Raw genomic sequence first — 22735 nt, forward strand, 5'->3', positions numbered from 1 at the left:
GGAATTAATATTCAGTCCAATATTCACATTTATTTCAGATTTTTGGTACAGTTTTGCAACAGAAGACAAGAACATATGCATCAACTCCTCTGACTGTATTTGTCCTCTCATCATTAAGATATCAAGTCAAAGTTTATTTACATGTCAATTTTTGGGGACACTGTATTTCACCACTGTTGGGAATGGAAAATGTATGTGACTCTTCAGAGAGTCCATTCTTTTAACTGAGGCCTTGGATTTCATCCAGAAAAACCTAAATTGTTTTATATCTGGAAGTAGCACACATTCCTGGCCTGAAGATTTACCTTGTCTGCCACAGGCCTGTGTGAGGCAAGGCAAGGCAAGGAATTCATGTATACAGACTAAGGAGGTGTGAAGCAAAGTTATCAGGAAAAATACAGTAGCCAATACTGAGTTAGATCAGAAGTCCATCTCACTAAGTAACTACAGTGGTAGCAACTCCTGCAGAAGGTACAGATGGTAGCTGCTTGAACTGTCTCTGTAGCACTAATCAGAAAGCATGCATCACAGTCCATTCACAAACTGAATCACAGAAGGAACTGAGTTCCACACCAGGAAGACACCTAAATATTTAACTCTTTCAACAGGCCTGCTCACTTTCTTAATGCAACTGTATGTGCTTTGCTGGAAGGATGCTTTGCATCCTAATCTAGCATCCTCTGAAGTTAATGTGAAATCTCCACCTTTGGACTTTGGAGCAGGTCTAAGCCAGCCTCACCAAAGCACTAGCGATGAGAGCTGTACCTATCAAGAACTTCCCACAGTCTAAGATCCCCAGGTGCTTGAATGCAGTGCTATCATCTGATCCAATCAATCCATCATTTGCTCCCAGTGGTAAAATTCTACTAAAATCAAATGAACTACACAAGGAAGAACCTGACAGATAGCTAAGTAAATGAGATTTTCAGGGCTCATCTAGGTGGCGGGTCAGAAAATATAGCTGTTAGAGCATTCAAGCAGCCTCTAATTTTTGATGGGGTTTTCTGAACATATGTAGGAATCTCTGTGTTCAAAGTTCTATTTACCTATAGCAAAACTCTTACAAGACAAAGCAGAAAGATTTCTATTCAAGCATTTAGATTTCAGATGTATACATTTTTCTGCACACTTTCTTGTTTGCAATTCTATGAATGGGACTTGAAATTACATACAGTGATCATTGGTTGCTACACCACTCTGAACAGAATTAAGGAATTGGTAAAAGTTATTTCTGAGTATTTGGTAGATGGGAGAACTTTAGCAGTTGCACAATAGGCAGCAATACTGAAATCTGCATGCAGCAGGTGTGACAGTCATTTCTTGAAAACAGAGAATTCATGTTTTTATTATAGGACTGTTTATTTTGCTGTCATAGGTTCATCTGATTTATTCCTCTCTTTGCTAATCATTCCACTTACATGGTTTCTAACATTGTGACATTAGTTCAGGACTATCTGGAGGCAATAACTTCTCTTTTCTCTGAAAGCCAAAGTGTTTAATATACATTTTTATTCCATCAATACTGAGTTGCAATTTACCAGCCCTGTGTTGGTTTAGTGAACTATACATATTTCTATGTCAAGGTTAAATTCAGCTCTGTGACAAAGGGGAGAATGGTGACATCTGAAAGGGCTTAGATGAAATTGACAGGTATGGGTAGAACTGTGTTAAGGCTGAATTTCCCACAGCGGCTAAAGATAACAACTTACCCAATACAGAACAGGATTGGTTGCTTGCCCCCTAGACCCTCTCCCAGAAACAATATAGATCTCTTGGGTTTTTACGCAGTGCTGTGAACTGATCTTATGGCTCCTTCCTCTGGTAGAGCTATGACTCCATTATTCATGCTACTGGGAAAACACTTCTTGTAAGCATATTTCTTGGCATGGAATGAAGTTTACATCATCTCACTTAAAATCTGGGGCCTGGATTTACTTCAGCCTAGTTTTTTGCTATTCACCACATCTTGATTTGTCTTTCTCTAGAAAAGCTATACGACCATTCTCCAGATACCTCAGGTCAAGTACCTGGTCAGGTTACCCCAACATAATTCCTCTTTTAGCAAGTCACAGAGCTGAAGACCAGGACCACATTAATTAATTTATTGCATGTTTTGTATCTCTAGTAAAATGACTGTCTTTGGTATAAACTGTGTGGAAAGCACGCAAAGATTTTGGCAAACATCTTTGCACCAGACAACAGTCCTGCTGTTTCCTCTTGAACAAGTCATGAAGTGTGTGAATGACTGAGTATCAACAAACACTATAGCTGGCAATGGGGGACAAAAATGTCTTCATACTCCCAAAAATTAAACTGTTGCTGCTGTCAACATTTTGCTTCATCCTTTGACTTAGCAGAATTTTTTTGAAGTCTTTTTTCCCGTCAGACATGCATCAGGCAGTGTGTACTGCAAAACAGGAGGTAAGAACTCACTGCTGAAAAATTAGTAAAATGAACTGTTAAGTTGAAGACTGACTAAATCTTTGCTTCAAGCAAAAAATTTAATTTTCAGGAACCAGGTCTTAATGAGATGAAGGGGATGGCTACTGGATCCCTTAATCTGCATTTGCCACACAATTATACCACATTTTCCAAAGTACTTAAAAGTGACATCTTTGACACTCCAGAATAATAACTTTATTCTTTAAAATACTACAGTCTGCACTTATGAAAAGGTAAGTGACCCATCTGAGAGGAGACACAGCTATTATGACAGCATGACAAGTGCTCAAATATTAAAGCCATTTTCACATTCAGGAGCATTTTCAGTACCACTTCTTACAGTTTTGCCCGTGAGTGCCACTTAATGGTATGTTTAGAATGACTGAAAGAGGACCCTGCACAGACAGCAGAGATTTCACAGAAGCTAAAAAAATTCATTTTGTTTTCCTTGTGGAGGTATTTGCATTTACTTCTTTCACTGGAGAACAATTGCAATGGATCATTACCAGGTACTTAATGATAAACTATGCTGTCAAAAACAAATTGCAAGCAGTAGAAACACTAATGACATACCCCATACGTTTTCAGCAGTACCAATGCAATCCAGTAACATGTTGTCATCTGAAATACCACTGCTGAAAGGAAAACCCAACTACAAAATCTGGGGACATTATTATGAAACACACATTTTTAACCAGTTTTGATTTTAAATATGTATCTAATCTGGGGATCCAATGACTCTTCTGAGTGTCCCTCATTTCTGTTTTCAAAGTATCCTGTAAAAAGCATCGGTATTATACCAATTAAGACAGAGGAAAAGCGTATTTTTTCACTCAATATATAAAGCCACACAGAGATAACTACCAGGTATAGCATGTACCTTACACAGGTACAAACAAACCCCTCACAGATGATGCTAATCTCATTTTAATAGTTAGTGAAGACTATGAAAGGTAAATATTACTGATGGTCTGTGATCAAACACTTAATTCAGGAGCAGCACTGATTCTCAGTAGTGTCACTCATAGCCACCAGTTTCAAACCCTTGTACTGGCAAGACCAGAGTTGTATCAGATATCATAAGGTAAAAGTAAATTTGCTGGTTTAAAAGGCTCTGCCACTGGGTTCTAAGAGATGAAATGAATAACATTATTAAAGAAGAAGGAATTAGAGATTTATTTTTAACTAAGGAAAATGCTAGTATCAAGTTTTAACCATCATATTCAATAACATTAAATTCTGACATATTTAGCGGAAGTGCCTTTGTTTTTGTCCTTTGATGTTGCCAGCAATTCTAATTTCAAAACTTCAGTTTTTACAAACTTCTCATTTAGCCTGATAAACTCTACCTGCTTAAATTGCAAAATGTCAAGCTAAGAAGCACAACTCAAAGATAATCTGAGAGTTTCAAAAATAATTCATCAACTAAAGACAGCCCACCCTATTTTCTTAAAGGTGTGACTGAACCCCAAGAGCTCCCACTGACTTGTAAACTGAAAACACATCCGTACATACTGCAGACCTCAGGAGTGTGTTTTGAAAGTTCCAGTTCCACCTCCAGTGTAGCTTTTGTGGAACTCTCTACAATACAAGTTATCCTCTGGGGAGGAACTTGTCCGCAGTTGCACTCACATCTGCTATTAGCCCAATACCAGCTGCCAGAAGGAGCATCTACTGAAAGGGGCACAAATGACATCCTCTCCTTATTGATGCCCACTGATCCACATGCCAAATATTTTCCAGTCTAAGAATGTGTCAACATCAGACAGCTATTAGATTGCAGGTCAGTAAGGCCCCACCAAAGCATGGCCTTATATGATTTTGTCCCATAATCTATGTAATTTTCAGAGGTTCTTAAATTTTATTTATTTCTATCTCGAAGTCCTGTTTGACTAGAACCTTAACATCTGGGAAAACCACATTTGCATATTATTCTGCAAAACTCTGAAAAGAAAAAAAAAAAAAAAGAAGTGAAGCATTGTTAGATAAGATACACAAAGAAATGAGCTTGAAATAACCATCAAAAATAAGCAGCATTATTGACTGGTGAGGTTTCCAGCTGTTTGGTTATTTTAGCGTAACTATACCAAACAGTATTCATTACCAAGCTGCTACAAAAATAAATTCTGAAAACAATATTCCATGCTGGAAATGCAGCTATAATCATTCTGGAGTATTTGATAGCATCTTAGCCTTGGCTTTAAAAAGGAAAAAAAAGAAAAAAAAAGGAGCAGCTTTTAAACATGATGCAGTTAAAATCTGGCATGCACCCAGATAAAAGGTCTTTTTGAATATGGACACTTTACTGATCATAGCTTTTATATTAAGGGCAGACAGAGAAAATATAAATACATTTTATATTATTGCAGGTACATATTGGATATAAAAGACATCTTTGACTATGATTGTAACTTCATGTATCAGTATTATTAGAGAGAGATCAAATCTAAAAAAAATTAAACAACATGCCATGGAGACATTCTCAGCTAAGTTAATGACACTAAGAATTTTTAGATAAACTAATAATCATCGTGCTAAATGTATTTAGAGTTAAGCATTATGACAGATCAGGTCAGGTATCTCTGTTCTTCGTAAGAAATTATGTAACAGCCATTAAAGGGAGCGAATTTTACAGTACTTGGATAAAGTCTGGTAGATACTCTTTATCCCCAAAGCACTTATCTGATAGAGGTTATGCCCTATGATTAAGGCAAATGGAATTCAAAAAATGTATAACAGACAAATTCACCTAAGTCTTGTCACTCTGTATAAACCTGACACCAAAGGGAAAGGCAAAACCGTAAGCAACTATTTTCAGTTTAACTGATTTCTCAGTTTCAAATCAAGACAAGACAGTATCCTTGTATACATTTACCAATCACTCCCAGAGATCTATACGTGTACTTGAAAGTCTGGATGTCTTCTTTGCGATTATCTCAGATAACTCACCCTAAATTTGATGCTATTACAGGAAATCTCATAGCCCCCAAGAGAACAAAGATTACAACATTTTTTTACAGGGAGGTTATCTAGAGAAGGTTCACATAAGTTGATGGAAAAGCTATTTAGCCATCAGAGAGGCAGATGCCCTTTGATAGCTTTGACAAGCTGAATGCATCAACTCAGCAATACTCTGTAGGCCTGAAAGATGGATTTGGTTTATAAACACTTTGCTAGATGAAATCATCTTTGTTACCTGCTTGAAACAGACCCTTACAGCCCGCAACGAAGTCTCCAGGAAAGAATAAAGCAGTTCTCAGTAAATCCCTTTTGCTTCTAAAAGACAAAGTAATCCAGGAATTGAAGAAACGGACTAAAAACCTGTGTTTCAGGAAACAGACTTGTGACTGAGCTCCCTATGTTGCTGAACGGATTACTTCGTAGCCAAAAGTGGTGCTTCAAATTGCTACAATATTAATTGGCAATTACTGAAAGAGGAACCCAAAACTTTCTTCTACGTTTTAGCTACTCTATTTCATACAAGAGGTTGATTTTTTTATTTTTTTAATTCTGATCATCAGAGAGTTCCTAATGAAGTCCACTGAAGTCCATACATGGAATCTGGTTCCCTTTTATTTTTAAACCAAGTTCTTCATTTAACATACACAGACATACTCTTGAAATTGAGACCTCTCCTAGAAATCAGCTGAATGAACTTCAATTTTATGTAAACTTCAGAGGGACATTATGGTGCATTGGCTCATGTGCTGTAACTCTGCATAAAGGAATCTTTTATGTAACAGGGTCAAAGTAGGGTTGTTTTACACTGGTTCTGTCCCTTTAACCTAATTTGTTTAGAAACTCTCCAGTAGTTCTGAGAACACATTTTTATCAGCTTCAGGGTATTGAGATGGATACTTTTACAGAGACTGGTGGCTTGCAAAATACAGTTCACTTTTATTACATGGAGAAATTTTCCAGTCTAGTTTGAAGCACCTTGGGCAAAACAGGTACAGACCAGTATTCATACTTCAGATTGCCTGTTTCTGTCCTGTACAGACAATGGGACATTATACCATTTTTTTTTCTAAGCATCCACATTTTAAACATGCTTTAAGTTTCACTAGATTTAGCACCTTCCAAGAAGTTCCATACTGTCACAATTCCAGTTCAACACACACCTGACTCAACCCCAATTTAATTAAACACACGTTCTGTTTGTTACATGCATGAACACAGTTAAGTGTGAAAATCGAATATGAACACTGCAGTAACATTTTGATTAGTCCACTTGTATCCATGTTTTTAAATGTTTGTGGAAAATAATGAGTTTCATAATAATAGCTTTAAAATTAATGGAAGTTAGGGCAAACCACTGAGATTTGTTTAAATATTAAATGCACAATGACACTAACAGGAAATATCACCTAGATCTCAGACCAGCCATCGCAGAAAAAAAGACACAAGCCTGTGAGACACGGCAGACAACTCAAAGCAACCAAACAGTAAATCCTTCAAATATTGTTCACAGTGACCAATTCACCAACACACAGGTAACCAGCGAAAACAGCCCCTAGACAACATCTGCTGAATGGCAGAAGTGGGGCTTCTGAGCCAGTGTACATACATAACATTGGACTTTGTGAATCCCCTAGCGGAAACAGGACTCAGGATTCAACCAAAGCCACTTTCTCCAAAAGGGATTTACCTTCTAAAGCACAGGCAGATAATGAGCAGACAATACAAAAGACAACAATGGTAGTATATGAGTGACCTGGAACACAGCCAAAAATGCTGTATTTCCTGTTTGTGAAACTTCCACAGGCATATGAACTTTCAAACATGTTGTTGATTTCAGACTTATGATGAGCTAACACTTTTCATTTGCAGATCATATCAAAGGGAAAAGGAGAGGAGACATGGCCAGGTCAGTGAACAAAAATCGTAATTTTAACAGTTGAAGAGTGCCTCCTTAGATAAGGGAATTAAGTCGTGACAGTTTAGACAAATATTTTACATGCACAAAAGAGAAAAGGCACTCATCTGGAAACTTCTACTTATACAGAATTTTAAAAAAATACTGTAATGGTCTGACAATTTGTGTTCAGTTTGCCTCAAAGAAGAATTCACCATACAGCTGCACCTTAATCCATGAAAGAAGGGGGCACCGTCCACACCACAACACTGAAGCTGAGAGGAAAGAAAGAGAGAGAGTAAGCTGCATTTTGGCTAAGTTCGGACAGAGCCATACTGTCTAAAAGGTCTGAAAAGCAGGCAGAAATATTAGAATATTATGTTGGAAAGCTACAGAGTACTGTTTTTTCCATCAAGCAGATTACATTCTGAAGAATGACTGTGCCACCATGTTGTAGATAACAGCAGCTGGAGGAGAGGCCAATCTACAGAGTGGATGACAAGACTGCTTACCATGGTGGTGGTAAAGGGGAGGATAAAGGCCCATTGGTTCTCCTGGGGTAAATCCCTGCCCTGTGTACCAAACACACTGTGTGCACCAATTTCATTGGCTCTAGCATCAAAGCAGAAAAGGTCTGTTAACAAAGACATACTTCCCAGGGGGCTTGATCAAGCAGCAAACCTTTTTATACAAGTCTTAATTCGCATTCAACGGGCAATTACAGTCATTGGAAACTGTAGGTATTAGAAACTCAGGTTAGCGGGAGGTGATGCCGTCAGCTGCAGACAAGCACAGCCTGCACCCCCAGCCATGAGTGGGTCTGTGGCTGAGCTGAGAGGACAGCAGCCTTCCCCAGAGCCTCCGATATGTCTGACACGCTGGCAGATGCTTCTTTAGTCACTAGAGACAAAATTCAGTCGAAAATAATCTCTGCTTTATCCACTCTATGTCTGCTTTTTAATCCTGCAAGTAAGGAAGGACAGTGCTTAACCTGCTTATGAAGAACTACCACCTCTATTCAAAATGGCAAAGCAAAGACAATAACAACCTAGGTGTACTTTTTCCTCACTGGGGTAGCAGCTGAGATGCAATGTTAAGTAAGAGGGAAAAAAAAAAAAAATAAATGAATCTGAAAGAGTGGAATGGAACTTCCAGGATTTTTTTTTTCTCAATTGAGAGCTGAAAGGCATTTTTCCTAGCTATCACAGAATCACAGAATCACAGAATTGGCTAGGTTGGAAAAGACCTCAGAGATCATCAAGTCCAACCCTTGGTCCAACTTCAGCCCATTTACTAGATCATGGCACTAAGAGCCATGTCCAATCTCAGTTTAAAAACCTCCAGGGACGGTGAGTCCACCACCTCCCTAGGCAGGCCATTCCAATGCCTGATCACTCTTTCCCTGCTCCCCTCTTCTTTTAGGCCCACATGTCTGAAATTAGTAGCTCTACTCACTGCATTCAGCTCGTTTTGTAAGAAAAACTAAATTAGTAGTCATAATAAATTGTGCTAATGTACAAGTTATTCCAGGGGTAGCAGCTGGAAAATGTCCAGTATTGCTGATGTTTTTCCCCCTTCTCACTCCCTTCTTCTTCTGCACCACCCCACACCCCTCTGCTTAGTGTATTGTTGGTGTATAAATACTAAACTTTATTTTTAATTCATTCACTGCCTTGCTGGTCATCAAAGTCTGATACTTTGACACTATTAATTATGAAAATAAATTATTAGGGATATTGAGAGAATGCATTTCTGGTTCTCTAGCAGTGTCAAAAAGCCCTGCTATAAAAATGCATTGATGTCTTACCTAAATTTGTTATTTTGCTATATTTTTTTCTGTCAAGGAATGTCAAATACTATTTCTTGATGAGGCCATGTAACACTTACTTTTTAAACAAAATTCAAAAATTCTTTCTGAAGAAAAGAACGTTGATTAAGGAAACCATTCTGTGTGAAAGCTTTCAGATGTTCTTTACATTTCTGTGAGAAACAGTTTTGCAAAATACACAGAATATTTTAATTCTTGAATTGTTTAAAAGTGAAACTATTCAGCCAAAAACTGAGTTAAAACATTTGAAAGTTAAGAAAAGTAAGACTAAAGGTAACATGTATGTAAACAGACACTTAGAGAACAAAGACATCTGTTAGCTTTGAATTAAAACCAGTACCAGAGCTCTTTGCACTTCCAATGCTGTTTTTATCCAACAGAAACTTGAGTTGCAGAGGTATGGCATCAGTAGACTCATTCATCACCATGGAGAAATACAGAAATGTCTCCATGATAATCCTAAACTGTAATATAATGTCATCAAGTGGTTCCGTTATTTTCTGTTAGGGAGCCATTCTGCTCAAATGGCAATGTACACATTTTCCAGTTGCTTCCAGATACAACTTTGTTCTGCCTTGAGTTATGTTTTCCTTCACAATTCTGTCAGTCAATAAATGCTAATGCATTTCTACTAACACTGAAATACTCATCAATGGACACAGCATATTCAGTTTGATTAGTAAACAGGATCTGATGGCCTGAAGCTCTTTTTCATTTTAAGGAACTTTGTTAAGCCCACCTCAGAGACATTTGAGAATCTGGCCAACAGGCTTAAATCACTCTTGTGCTGTGAGCAACTCATGCCCAAAATCTTCCCCTGCCACTCTCGGTCATCAAGAAAAAGAGGCAAATATCAAAAGACAGGATTCAAAGGGATATATGTATATATTAACACAGAATCATAGAAAGGGTATGTTCATCATTTTTCACTATGAGCTAGAAATGCAGTATGCCATGAACTTTAACGATATAATATACACCAATTGATTTCATTAGGTCCTACTCATTTCAGGTGGAGTTAAGGACAACAGCATCAGGGTCTGAACTGTCAAAGTGGTATCTGCTCCACAGAATTTCTCAGTTGGAAACATGACTCCATTCAAAACACAGGAGCAGCCCCACAATTTATTCTAGACCAAAATTATTCTTGACATGGTGCTAGATTATACATGGCCTCTTCATAGCCATAAAAGAAAAAAAATAAATAGATGGATTTTAAAAATAATATTTAAAAAAAAAAAAAAATTCCCTTGCTTGAACAGCTACTGAGCAGCAGCCCTTACAAATCTCAACATATCTGGAATTGTGAGATGTCTTACCCTACTCCTCCCCTCCCTTAGGGACCCACAGCAACAGGCTGCTGTGAGAAGCCCTCAGTTCCTTTCATCCTCCTTGCCTGGGAAACCATCTTGTTCCCATCAGCACAACAGTATACATATTCCTACAAGGCACCTTCAGCAGAAGCACTGAAAGCTCCAGAACATAGTTCCTTCTGGTTTCTCCTGTGGGCCATGAAGCTCCAAACCATCTCTGACCAACCACAGTGACACACAGTGTTTGGGCATGGCCACTGCATATACACGGCTGAGGGGCCAGAGGCAGCTTTCCAGCACTGGTGGAAACAATAGTAGGAAGAAGGTGCACCTGGCCATGTACTGGAGATGTATACAGAACCAGACAAGAAGAATCTGTTTCCCAGAAGCTACTAACAGGACTATATAGAATAATGTTCATTTCTTTTTACAGTGTTGCCATTTCAAAACGTTTGCACTCTCATTCAGAAGAAAAAAAAAAAAAAAAAAAAAAAAAAATATATATATATATATATATATATATATATATACATCTTTAAAATATCTGAGAAAAAACTTAGTCCCAGCTTCTACGTAATCTTCTTTAACCCAGAGGTATGAAACCTGGGAGCCACAGGATCCAGTATCATGGATCCAAATAGACAAACTACCAGAACACATGAGTAAGGTTCAAAATCCTGCCTGGCAAATAAGATCTGACCAGAATCTTGCTTCTGAAAAAATATTTCTATTTTGGCAGACTGGAGGCTCCAGCAAATCTTTTAACCCAAACATTTCACTTTTTTTTTATCTATAGCTTCTGTGCAAGTGTACAGAAAACATATGCTCAAACACTGGTATATAGTCACGAGAAGAAACTGCATATAATCCTTGTGGTCAAGTGTCTGTTCTCATAGTGAGCAGGACACTGTTCTGCAAGGGGTTCTGAGCCAGCAAGGGTACTTACGCTGTTACACGTTCATTTCTGTCAGTAAGGGTGACAGTTAAGGATCCTGTAGACAGGAATTTTTTTTTCTGAATGTGTTTCTCTGCTTTTTTTCCACTTACTGAATAACAAGCAAATTGTTCTAGAACACAGCCTTAATGCTAAACAGCAAAGAAAGGTGTAAAAAAATATGAGCCTTCTGCTCCCATAAGAAGATGAGTGACAAATAAGCTTTTAAATGCTCACAGGGGAAAAAAATAGGAAATTTGTTTAGTTTGTTTCATGGCTGGCAGCTTCCATTTATTACACAGACTGGTCTGATGGAATGCTATCCATGGGCCTCAAGTGTTTTCTTTAGAGGTAAAAGGTATCATAATTTCCATCACTAAAGATTTATAATCAGTTTTGGGAGTATGAATAATGATTTAGCAATTATTCCGGAAAAAATTGACTCATGTTTAGTAACTCCTCAGCTCTCTAGATAATGATACTTAGATGTCAACTCTATCACTTATTCCTCCATATAGTTCCCATTATATTTATCAATTGAATGGCCTCTTTACTGTCTTCTTGTAAGACAGCGTTTTCAGCCACTTGCATCTTTGCCACACTGAGTACTTGGGCTATGTCTTCTCAGGTGAAAATAGAACTGGATTTTACTTACTGGAAAAACTTGAGCAATTGTTATTTTTGTTTGAAGAATGAGGATTAAAGAAGCTGATAGTAGTTTTCAACACTAAAATAAATAAATTAATAAACCCAGGTCACTCTTTATTTCTGATGCTTTCACAGTATCATAGTATGTTTGGGATTGGAAGGGACCTCAAAAGATCATCTAGTCCAATCCCCCTGCTGGAGCAGGAATGCCTAGGTGAGGTTGCACAGGAATGTGTCCAAGCGGGTTCTGAATGTCTCCAGGGAAGGAGACTCCACAACCTCCCTGGGCAGCCTGTTCCAGTGTCTGTCACCCTCACTGAGAAGAAGTTTCTTCTCAAATTTAAGTGAAACCTCTTGTGTTCCAGCTTGATCCCGTTACCCCTTGTCCTATCATTGTTTGTCACCCAGAAGAGCCTGGCTCCATCCTTGTGGCACTTACCCTTTATATATTTATAAACATTAATAAGGTCACCCCTCAGTTTCCTCTTCTCCGAACTAAAGAGACCCAGCTCCCTCAGCCTTTCTTCATAAGGGAGGTGCTCCACTCCCTTAATCATCTTTGTTGCCCTACGCTGGACCCTCTCCAGCAGTTCCCTGTCCTTCTTGAACTGAGGGGCCAAGAACTGGACACAATATTTCAGATGGGGTCTCACCAGGGCGGAATAGAAGGGAAGGAGGACCTCTTTCGATCTACTAACCACTCCCCTTCTATAATACATCTCAGGATGCCATTGGCCTTCCTGGCCACAAGGGCACAGTGCTGGCTCATGGTCATCCTGTTGTCCACCAGGACCCTCAGGTCCCTTTCCCCTACACTGCTTTCTAATATGTAATTTCCCAACCTATACTGGAACCTGGGGTTTTTCCTGCCCAGATGCAGGACTCTACACTTGCCCTTGTTAAATTTCATCAGATTATTCCCCGCCCAACTCTCCAGCCTGTCCAGGTCCCGCTGGATGGCAGCACAGCCTTCTGGCGTGTCAGCCAACCCTCCCAGCTTGGTGTCATCAGCAAACTTGCTGATAGTACACTCAATTCCCTCGTCCAAATCATTAATGAATATATTGAATAATATTGGCCCCAGTACTGACCCCTGAGGCACTCCGCTAGATATTGGCCTCCAACTGGACTCCGCACCATTGACCACCACTCTCTGGTTTCTCTCCCTATGCCAGTTTAAAACCTACCTCACTACTCTATTGTCTAGACCACACCTCCTCAACTTAGCTGTGAGGATGGGGTGGGAGACTGTGTCAAAGGCTTTACTGAAGTCAAGGTAGACCACATCCACCGCTCTGCCATCATCCATCCATCTTGTTACATTCTCATAAAAGGCTATGAGGTTGGTCAAGCATGACTTACCCTTGGTAAAGCCGTGCTGACTGCCCCTAATAAACCTCTTATCATTGACACGCCTTGAGATGGCACCAAGGGTAAGCTGTTCCATTACCTTCCCAGGGACAGAGATGAGGCTGACCAGTCTATAATTACCCAGGTCCTCCTTCTTGCCCTTTTTGAAGACTGGAGTGACATTTGCTTTCCTCCAACCCTCGGGCACCTCTCCCGTTTCCCAAGACTTGGCAAAGATAATGGAGAGTGGTCTAGCAATGACCTCAGCCAGCTCCCTCAGCACCTGCAGGTGCATCCCATCTGGACCCATGGATTTATGGATGTCCAGACCATTTAATTGCTCCCTAACCCAGTCCTCATCGACTAAAGCAAACTCCTCCATTGACCTGGCTTCATCCGGGATCTCAGGGGACAGGGCTTCCCAGGACAGCCTCCAGCAGAGTAGACAGAGACAAAGAAGACATTCAGTAATTCTGCCTTCTCTGTGTCTTCTGCCACCAGGGCACCCACCTCATTCATCAGTGGGCCTGCGTTGCCTCTGGTATTAGTTTTATCTGCTATGTATTTGAAAAAGTTCTTTTTGCTGTCCTTGACCCCTCTCGCCAGCTGTAATTCTAAGGAGGCTTTGGCTATCCTAGCTGCCTTCCTACATCCTCTAACAGCAGCCTTATATTCCTCCCAAGTGGCCAGCCCCTGCTTCCATGACCTGTATACTCTCGTCTTCTGCTTGAACATACCCAACAGATCCCTATTCAACCACACAGGCCTCCTGGCTCCCTTCCTTGACTTCCTACGTGTGGGGATGCTCTGATCCTGAGCATGGAAGAAGCAATCTCTGAATGCAATCCAGCTCTCTTGGGCCCCTTTTCCTTCAAGCAGTCTTGCCCATGGGATTTCTCCTAGCAATTGCTTGAAAAGGCCGAAGTTAGCCCTGCTAAAGTCCAGGGTTGCAATTCTACTTGCTATTCTGTTCCTGCCACACAAGATGCTGAACTCCACCATCTCGTGGTCACTGCAGCCAAGGCAGCCCTCAATCTTTACTGCTTCGACCAGACTCTCCTTGTTAGTGAGGATGAGATCCAGCAGTGCACCTCTCCTAGTCGGCTCCTCCACCATCTGCATGAGGAAGTTATCATCAATGCACTGGAGGAACCTCCTGGACTGTGGCTGGCTGGCTGAATGGTCCTTCCAGCAAACATCAGGGAAGTTAAAATCATCCACAACAACCAGGGCCTGTGACTGTGAGGCCACTCTCAGCTGCCCATAGAAGGCCTCATCAACCTCCTCAGCCTGTTGTGGTGGCCTGTAATAGACACCTACAACAGTATCACCCCTGCCAGCCTGCCCCTTAATTCTGACCCATACACTCTGAACTCGCTCCTCATCCGCTCCTGGGCAGAATTTAGTACATTGTAGTTGCTCTCTCACATAGAGTCTTCATTGTTCCAAAGCAAAAACCCATCACAGAAGCAGTATTCATCATATCCCAAGTCTTTCCTCCTCTTACTGCTGCTCTGATAAGCTGCCCAAAATCTGCTGAGGTACCAGCATCCCAAACAAGCGTGGCTTGCATGCGTGCAGTTCAGAAACTTCAGATCACACCCGAGTTCCCTGAAAGCATTCAACTTCATCCAAGAATGAATTCACAACCAGAAATTAATAAAGGTAAAAAGCAATGCGGTGGGACAGGACTATCACGATGGAGAAGCTAATCAAATAACTTCTTAACTGATTTACTGTGCAATGTAACAGGTAGCAATGAAAAATCAACAGCATATAGAGTTGCCAAGAAATGGTACTTTGGATGCCACATTTATAAGCCTTTTCTAATTACAAAGATACAGGTAAAATTCAAAGCACACTGAAGTTCTTGGTTCTTGCAAGAAAGAGCAGGACTTTTTTTCTTACCACTGGCATAGTGTCAATTAATACAAATTAAATGTTAAGTATTTTGTATTTATCTCAGACAGTAAATGACACACCATGTTTTCATTCTTGTCAAAGCCTAAGGCTGGATCCTCAATGGAACAAAATGCCTATTCATTAAAGACCATCTAGTACAATAAGAAAAATTCTTCTGACCTTTTCTTTTATTCAAGAAAAAAATAATCTAGCACTGTAATGCTAATTCACCTTGCTGTATGTATTACAAATATTTAAAAGATTGTGTTTGCATTTTATACTAAGAATGTAAGGCCACAGCTCTGGCACCATTTATCTGCCATTCTCAAAACAGTTTGGGGTTTTTTTATAGAAACAATAAGAACTGCCTTTTTGTTTTAAATCCTTCAGCTCTATAGAATTTAGCAAACATACCCAGAGCTGTGAGAACTCTGGCCCCTAAGTGTCATCAACTTTAAAATCCATAAACCAAAGTAAGTGGAAAAAGTTTAGGTGGGTGATGTGTGAAGTAGTAAGAAACACCTCTTCTCATCCAAAGCATTCTTTCTTTTTGTTAAATATTGCAGCGGTGTCTCAGACTTAAAGTCTCAGTTCTGCGCTTTCCTAAATCAAAGGCATGATGACTCCATTAAGGTTATTGGTTTTGAAAATAACTTTCTAATAGCAGAATTACTCTTTTTTGCACCTTGCAGCTTTCCTGTAGTAAAGTATTTCCATTCTGATTTAGCCCACCTCAAATCACAACTTGTTTCATCCTTAGAGCATGCTTTCTGCCAAGATTATGAATTGTAACAGCTTTTCATATCAAAAGAATGAAAGAACTGCAAAATAAAACTCAGAATGATACAGTTCTATTCATATCTGGCACTATTTAAACTTCTCAGAGCTATATGAATCTGGAAGTGTTATACTTAATCTGATGTGAACCCAACAACCCCCACATTATACAGCTAAGAAAAATCTAATCTCCAAAAAATGACTTATTTCTCTGGTTGCAAGTTACTAAACAAATGCACAACACTGACTAAGGGCTGTGACTAACTAAAATAAACTATGTCATTTTATTCTCATATTTCAAACTCGATGGTTTGAGAGGCTTTATGCTTGGAAGGAAGGTATTGGGAAAGAAAGAATAAGAGAAACTAAAACATCTTTGTTGCTGTTGTCACTGTTAGCCATTCTTGCCAAGGATACACATATTTATATAAAGTTTTTCTGGAGTTTTCAGGTCAAAAGGGATTACCCTCACCCTTTGAAATAAAAGTAGATTTGTTCCAGAGTCAAGGCACCATGAAAACAACCATCCTAAAGAAAAAAAAAAAAAAAATCTATTCCTGACTTCAAGAATCTTCCCAATAGTGACTATGATTAGAAATCAGAATTCAAAAATTCAAAGCCAAAAGTAACTTTCAAATGAATCGAATTGCACTGCGTTTTTTTAAGATACTGAGAAATGCAAATGCATAAAAATGTAAGTGAGGTGATTCTGTAATTCTTCATTGTAGTTTTTAAAATGTAAGTTAAGTTTAATGTAACACTGAATTAACAAGCTTTTTAAGTATCATACAGTTATTATACTACATAAGATAACAAAGACACTAAGGCAGAATGAGCTAAAAAGCACTATATTCTTTGATTTCATCTCCCCTTCTCTCACTGTTATTCCTATATTCTATAACTCATAACTATAATAAGACAAAGGTGTTTTTACTAACACTTACTTGGATGTTCATGTATGTAAGGTACAGGACAGGATTTTCAATAGAAAAGTTAACTTTTTGGTTTTAAATGAATGGCTTGGCAACAGCTACTGTACCTATTGGCAAATGGTTCTGATAGTCATGTTTCTGCCTTATAGTTTTTCCAAAACTAAGCAAATTTGGAGAAGATACTAAATTCCAGAAGGAAAATTGAGGAAGAAGACAGATAACAGAAAAGACCACCCAAACTTGTTCAATTTACTGCCTAACTAAAATTGAAGAAATTAGAGTAAAAATAAAAAATGGTAAAAGATGAAAGTTCAGTTACTACTTCCACTAAATTTTCAGCTTTGGAACGGTGGTGGGAGGAAAAAAAAATATTATTTAGTGCAATCATTTTCAAAGAAAACAACAAGAAGGGCTACAGGCATCTCTCAGAAAAGGTTTCTTCACCTACAATAAAAATACCTTATCTGATAAGGAACACAATCATTATTCTCCTCTAAGCTTGTTCAAAACTTGGGCATTATTAGAAATCCAAAACCAACTGCAGTGTACAGTTTTCATAGAATTTATCTTTACCTTTAGCTCTAGGAAAAGACTTCACAGTTCCACAGAATCTTGGGTGGGGTGAGAGGAGGAGTTCATTTTTCATAATTTTAACATAAAACAAAATTACATTCACCAAGTTTTTCATATCAGGCTTAAAGATTCACTTAGAGACAAAAATGAAAGATAAAGTGTGTTTAAAAAAGCCATATACCTTACAAGAGTTAATGAATTCCAGACCATTTGTCTACATCTTCCTTTACCTCCAAGACCACATGTCATAGTCCAACTTATGATTTCTGTTTCCTCTTTATCCCTCCACTTGTGGTCCCGTGTGTTATCCTGCTAATAGATAAATCCAAGTCTTACACTTATTAGTAAACTTAACAGATTTTTATTCACCTCTCATTTTTGCCCACCTGTGCTCCTAGGAGAACATCTGCACTGCATGACGTTGTATCTGGCACACTGCCAGGGAGAGGGAAAGGCGAAAAGAAGCAGGAGGCAAAATCCACCACTTCTTCTCTGGAAACGCTTCTGTTGTGCTGCCATCCTACATTTGAACCACTCCAACTTACCAAATGCACCAGTTAGCTGTTTCTGCTGAACCTCTTTGCTCTTACTTGCCTATTTTGTTTGGATTTTTTTGGGGGTGGGTCTTTGGTTTGTTGGTTGGTTTGTTGTTTTGGGATTTTTTTGATTGATCGGTTGGTTTGGTTTGTTGCAGAGTTGGGGAGGCAGTGTTTGGTTTATCTCTGGTTTTGTTTTCCCCCCAAATGCCACCACCTCTTTGCTCACTACTACTTCAGAGTGTTTTTGGTTGGGCATACGTTGAAAGAAAAAGGAGTACCAATCTCAATACCTCTTCACTCACCTGTTGATTTTTTGCAGCCACAATTTTGCAATGCACTGCTCACTCCATCCACTGTAATTCAGTCTGTATTCAGATAAACTATTTAATTTTTCTGCCTCACAGCTTTTGTTAGATATTCCAAGATAATGCACTTAGCTGCACAGTCTTAAAACTGATGACCTCTCAATGTCAAATGCTACTTTTAGCACTGTATATTCTACCTTTGCTTAATATAATATTTATTATCCCAAGAATCACATAAACATGTAACATTATTACAAAACTATTTAACTGTGTGCATGTATTCTGTTTTGTTACTGAGCAAACACTAAGAACTTTAATTGGATCAGATCACAAAAATATAAAATAAATATATGTTATCATCTACATGAAAATGTATTTTCCGTTTAAATCCATTTTATAAGAAGAGTGCAAGTGCCATTAATCTTGATTTTTATGTGCGTAATTTAATAGTAAAGACAGTTTCATGTGAGTGTGATTTTTTATGACCTCATCATAATACTACACTGCTTTTATATTTTTCACTAAGCTATGTCACATGATTATGTATTCTCTTCTTCACTTTAAAGATAAATATTTTGTGTGCATAGAGATCTCTATTTGGCATTTACCTCTTCTCCCAGGAAGGAATAGGAACATATCACACCACCTTAGCAGGAGGCTGGAGACTGAAGCATCTTGTACTCCATGCCAGCCAACTACCCAGCCTCCACCACCTTCTCTCATTATCACCTGAACTGCACTTTGGATCAGAGAAAAAAAGAGCACTGAAAACAGAAAGGCAAGTGGGTAAGTGGCTTGGAAAACTGAAAAGGCCAAGGGCATTGAAAAGAGTAGTAGACAACCGAACAGTTTCAGGAAGTATTGTGTCAGAGAGAAGAACAGTCCAGTGACCTGGAAACAGGTGAAAGTCTATACTAAAGCTGTGTGATCAAGCAGAAGACCTATCGAATGCCATTTCACTTTACAGATTTTACTTGCCTTATAGTTCTTAAATTAAAAAGTTTGGAGTAACAGAGGGAGGCAGAACCAAGATCCTGATATGAGCAGAGCATCTGACTGCTGCAAATAGCAACCTACACTGTGTACCTCTTTATAAGCACAAGGAGCTTACTAACCTCTCTGAAAAATAAGTCTGCTTTGCAGGCTTGGCAAGTGGGGAAACAACCAGAAATTGCATTAGTAACATTATAGGCCTTTCAGGTAAAGCAAAGAACAAACAGGTGTTTGTACTATTACTTTGCCAACTTTCATTCTTGATATCCAGTCAAATGGCCATCATCAAGCTCAGTGAATGTACCTCTCCTTGGTCACACCTTTGCAAAGGGAGTAGAACTTAGATGGCCAATCTAAAGCAGGTACCTTGACTGCCTTATTACCCATGGACACTCCCTCTGCCTCCCCAAAAGGCAGTTCATTCCAGCCTCCCTGAAGCACTCCAGGGACATGTTTTCAATAGCTCTCTGGACAACAAGCAAGGACAAGGCAACTGTATTTTAGTATGCTAGTGTTCTGCAGACTAGTACCATACTTTTCCAACTAAAATGATTCTATAATTCTGTACTCTGCTTCCATCTATGGAGGTGAATTAAGGAAAAAAAAAAAAAGTCCCAAACCAGTAAAACCTCAAGACATTTGCAGAACAGAAACTACTTACATAAAAAATAAACAAATGAAAAGCCATTGAACTTGGTTTTGTCCTCAGCAGCTTCATGCTCTGCTCTCTGACTTAGCTGACCACACCTAGTGATTTAGTTAAGTGTGTTCAACATAGTCTGCACCATTCATATAGAGCCTGGGAACATGGCATCTCTACACACATCAGCAAGCAGGCTGGAGCTGGTATATGATTGCTTTATTCTCAGGTGTATGCTGTGTTTTACAATGTCTTGAAAGGACACGTAAGCACACTGATGATTCATGGCTACAGTAAACACGCAGTTTTCAGATAACAAACTAACACTCTATTCATACTTATCCTGGGAGTGGGAGCTTTCCAACCACCACTGGTATCAATTTGGACAGAAAATGAGCTATAAACACGACTGAAGTTGTTTGTGAAGAAGCTAATCTTTATGACAACATACTTTTATTTTTCTTTCGATTTAACTGAAACATCCTAATGCCTTGATAAAAGGATAGTGAATCTTTACAAATACATTCATTCCAAAGACTTAATTACACTGAATAAATGGATAAAGCAGCAAATGAATTATACTGTTGGATAAATCAATATTGTTGAGTAAATGGCTTATAATGAATAAATTTTTGAAGTGGTCAAATGAATTACAGCGACTAACTACAGAGAGTGATTTAATTGTTTCCATTTCTACCAGTATTGGTATTTTGCTTTCTATCACATACCGAGCTCAAGGCTTGATTTAAAAAAATGTTTCTAATACCTCTTGCATTTAATTTATATCACATATTCCACGAACATTGTTATACAATCACATTGTTCTTTCAATCGGTTCTGTGTATTCACAAACGAACGGAAAAACTGGTATTTGAACAGATACCAGGCTCAGATAATAGCAAGAAAACATTTTGTAGCAGATTCTAAGATTAAAAACACAAAATGTTTCCTTAGTTGCATATTATTGTAGCTCCAAAGTTGATTCCAAAATTTAACTGTGCCTGGGTATTTTGAGTTCTCATAGATACTTTATTCTTTGTCACATTTAAATTAATTTGCAATATGAAATGTTTAATATAGGTCTCAAACATTCTCACTTCACCTAACAAACTGAATGTCAAGTAGTTAGAAAAAAAGTCACCCCCAAAAAAAAACATGGCATACATCCCAAATGCCATACTCATCTGTTTTGATTATCAAAAATTTCTAGACAAAGCAGCAATCACTGTGTTAAATAGTTCCAGTGTATCGTACTTGAGGAAAATATCCATGCACTAAAATCACTTAAGCAGTAGCTAGAAAAATTATTTTGCTTATGCAATTCTGCCCTTCATTAATGTATTGATTACAGCACAAGTTACTTTTTGAAATGTATAAGGCAAATTCAGAGCGGAGTTTGTAGTCAAACACTTTTTTACTACAGTTTAAAATACGAATCTCAACCCCACTCAAATACTGAACAGCTTTAACTGCTACTAGATATCCTTTTACTTAAAGAAATTAAATCAGTGACTCTACTTTTAATGCTTACTTGGACCTCACCTACTGTAACTCAAACTATGGGGCCAAACTAAAAGCACATAACAACAAGAATAAGCACACATAACTTATACTAGTGTTGTTTGTTCCAATTCCAATATTCTTCTAGTTTTTCTGTCTCTAAACAGGTATGACGCACACTGATTCAGATTTCATTTTTGCTGCGTATTACACAAGCTAAGAAATAGCTTAGAATGCTGAACTGAAAAAGTTTATGAAAATAAGTAAAGACTACATTGAACTACACAGGTAGAGGCAGAGAAAAAACACTGATGTGACTGTCATTTAAGTGCAACATTTATGCTGAAAATGCAGGTGGCAGACAGTCCATCTTTCCCATATAAATGCTATTACTTGAACCATACTCATTTTCCGGCTTGCATTGATAGTCTTTATCAAAGTCATCTTAAACAGGCTGGTCAATAAACTAGTCCACAGGAAAGCTGGTTTTATTTTGGGTTCTATGTCTCTGCATGTCTTACTTGGGCTGAGTACTTCATCAGATTGGAATAAACTAAAAAGAAATAAAAAATTATGCCTGTAAATTGTGAGATCACAGGATAACAAGCTTTCAAAAACTCTTTATCAAAAGACATTCTAATTCACTAAACCTCTGAAGCTCAGTACCAACTTCTCTCAGAAAATAAGGATTAAAAATATTCATAGGTATAGAAGCAAAGGTGCAAATCTGCCTGGTTACAAAATAGCTAATTATAAAGCAGTTCACCTACTGCTGCTGTCAGTGTATACATGCCTGCTATTATCTTATTTTCTTTCTGGAACTGAGGGAGAAGGCACATTTTATAGTACTGAGAACAGCCCCTTAGCCCTCTACCTTTCATCCTTCAGCCAGTGCTCATAGAGCAGTGCTACTGTCTGACCTACTATGTGTATGTAGGTACAGGTGGTTCAAAAACAGTCCAAAAAGAATGCCTAAAGGGCATAGCCCAACTTCCCTCTAAAAAGATAAGATTTATGTACTTTCAAGAATACACATCAGCTTACTAAAAGCACACAAAATAGTAAACAATGTGGTTAACTGAGAACAGCCATTTTATGTTCACCTTTTCATATAATTAAAGGACATGAAGATACTCAGTTAAAAATCAAGAAAGTTTTTAATCATGAGTATACATAACTGGCATTTAGGTACTATTGTATGCAT

Source organism: Patagioenas fasciata, chromosome 1 (genome assembly GCF_037038585.1).
Source record: "Patagioenas fasciata isolate bPatFas1 chromosome 1, bPatFas1.hap1, whole genome shotgun sequence".
In the NCBI taxonomy this organism is placed as follows: Eukaryota; Metazoa; Chordata; class Aves; order Columbiformes; family Columbidae; genus Patagioenas; species Patagioenas fasciata.